Here is a 2628-nt window from a genome sequence, read left to right as displayed (position 1 = left end):
GTATTTAGAATTTTGATTATAGGCCCAGTTTTCCAGTTGGTCCAAATTGGGGTCCAAAATTAAACTTTGTTTGATTTCAACAAAAATTGAATATATGGGGTTCTTTGATATGCTGAATCTAACCATGTATTAAGTTTTGGATTTTGAACCCCAGTTAAATTGGCCCACATTGAGGACCAAAGGGTCCAAATTAAACTTTGTTTGATTTCATCAAAAATTGAATTATAGGGGTTCTTTGATATGCCGAATCTAACCTTGTATTTAGATTTTTAATTTTTGTCCCGTTTTCTAATTGGTCTACATTAAGGTCAAAGGGTCCAAAATTAAACTTTTGTTTGATTTGAACAAAAATTGAATATATGGGGTTCTTCGATATCCTGAATCTAACCATGTATTTAGATTTTTGATTTTGGGTCCCGTTATCAAATTGGTTCACATTGAGGTCAAAAGGGTCCAATATTACATTTTATTTGATTTCATCAAAAATTGAATTCTTGGGGTTCTTTGATATGCTAAATCTAACCATGTATTTAGATTTTGGATATTTGACCTTAATAGGCAAATGTCCAATTTGAAAATTTTAAGTTCTTAGACTACATTCATTTTGAGTCAGAAACATATGCTGTGTCAAATTTTAATCACAATCCAAATTCAGAGCTGTATCAAGCTTGAATGTTGTAGTATCAAGCTGCACCCTCTTTTTGTTCTAAGAACTCCCCTTTTTTTCTGAACAACTCCTGCCCCTATTTTAAAATTTCTTGATCCGCCCATGTACAGAAATATTGAACATAAACTAATACTAAATATTAACACTCAAGTTTCAGGCTAAGTATTTTCTGCAAATAAAAATTTGATATGTAAATTTTATTTTCATTTTATTCAACTCCATTTTTGGTATAAAAGTTTACCAAATGGGAAACCGCTCAAGTCTGAAGGATTAAAGGTTGAATTGAATAATTTAGTGCAAAAAATGATTGGTAAGAGTAATTCTTTAAATGATCTTGGATCTACACAGTCAAAGGAAAGCTTTAACCAGCTTGTATCTGTAAAGGCACCTAAATCAAGGTAATTTGTATATGGTATTTGCATGTCAGTTCACATTCTTAAGCAACAATGAATATAAGTATAAAAAATATGTTGTATAATTACCAGTAAGACAACTTTACACAAGAGACCAAATGACACAGAAATTAACAGCTATGGGTCACAGTAAGTCCTTTAACGATGAGCAATTGTCATATAACATAGTAAGCTATAAAAGGCCCCAATCCACAAATTTATGTATAGATATAAAAAGATGTGGTATGAGTGCCAATGAAACACCTCTTCCATCCAAGTCACAATTTGTAAAAAGAAATCAATTATTCATATGTCAAAGTACAACATTCAACACAATTGAAACAAGAAAACTAACGGCCAAATTAATGTAAAAAGTGAATAAATGAAAAACAAATATGTAACATTGCAATTACTGACAGCTAGTTCAAAGCCAATAACAAAAAAACTGATGCATCTATGACTTAATTATCTTGTCAGGGCTTTAAATTTTTCATAACCTGACTTCTAAAAGTGATGTACATCCATCTCTCCAACTCAAGTTAACAGGCAGGTTGAAGTTTATTAGTTTTCAATGAAGGGAGTTAATACTATCATAGTGAAACTTTATATAAAAATATTAATCTTTTGCAAAGGGTCTTCATATTTGGTGAGTTGGTATGTAACTGTTACCTGCACCTTTGACATCAAGTTCAAATAAGGGAAGAGGGGAATATATTTTAATGTACTTAAAAAGTTCTTCATACTCTTTTTTAGACATTATGGTGGATCATGCTCACTTCAGAATAGGCTATCTGCAGCTGTGCTTCAGAAAAATGAAGGATATGGCTACTTATCCAAAGTAACTATGAACATTTTTACATTTTCTTTTTGAACGAAGGGTGACATAGTGTTTGAATATGATTTCTTCTTTTTCTTTCCTCTTCTTTTCTTTCTTCTTCTTCATCTTCTCAGAAAAGCCTGTTCAGACCATACTTTATTAATCTTTTGATATAGCATATAATGAATTTTTAGTATGTGGGTATATCACTTGTGTCAAGTTCCAGGATTGGTAACTAAGACCTTGACCTAAAGTTCATTAAAATTAAATTTCTAGTACTATCTTTATGTCCACTCCATGTCTTTTCGTCCGTCTGACCTTACTCTTATCCTCTTTCCCTTTCTCACTCTAACTGAAGTTTGCCTCATCACGGAAAGTGAGTCACTTACTGTTCTAGAGTCATGCCTCTTTATAACTTAGAAAATTGCAAATTGTTTTGTTTCCTTACTCTAAGGTAAGTTTGTCTGATACAACTTTTATAAAACTGATACATATAAGAATCACAACACTCAGACAGAGTTCAAATTTGTGTTCTGACTCAATTATCAACCTATAGTTCTGTCCCTTTTTAACTTGGAAAATTTCAAAGCTACAGCGGAGGCATTCATGACATCTTACACATTCTCCTCTGATAATTTTTTATCTTTTTGAAACCATGTTACATGTTGCATCCAATGTTTATATACCAAGTGATTACTGTATTACTTTTTTAGCCCTGCATATTGTTCACTTTACAGTCAGAAATCATGTAT

The 2628-nt window shown here is 31.7% G+C and overlaps 1 long non-coding RNA gene across 1 annotated transcript; it reads left to right on the top strand.

The window, feature by feature from the left end:
• Positions 1-1028: 1028 nt before the first annotated feature.
• LOC127716232 (uncharacterized) lies at positions 1029-1887 on the top strand. The gene is made up of 2 exons (XR_007988824.1): positions 1029-1065; positions 1813-1887. It is a non-coding gene; the product is annotated as an uncharacterized LOC127716232 (long non-coding RNA).
• Positions 1888-2628: the final 741 nt, after the last annotated feature.

The sequence above is a fragment of the Mytilus californianus genome, unplaced genomic scaffold (assembly GCF_021869535.1).
Source record: "Mytilus californianus isolate M0D057914Y unplaced genomic scaffold, xbMytCali1.0.p SCAF_9, whole genome shotgun sequence".
Lineage (NCBI taxonomy): Eukaryota > Metazoa > Mollusca > Bivalvia > Mytilida > Mytilidae > Mytilus > Mytilus californianus.
Note: the sequence above shows the minus strand (reverse complement) of the source record. Positions and strands in the feature narration are given on the sequence as shown.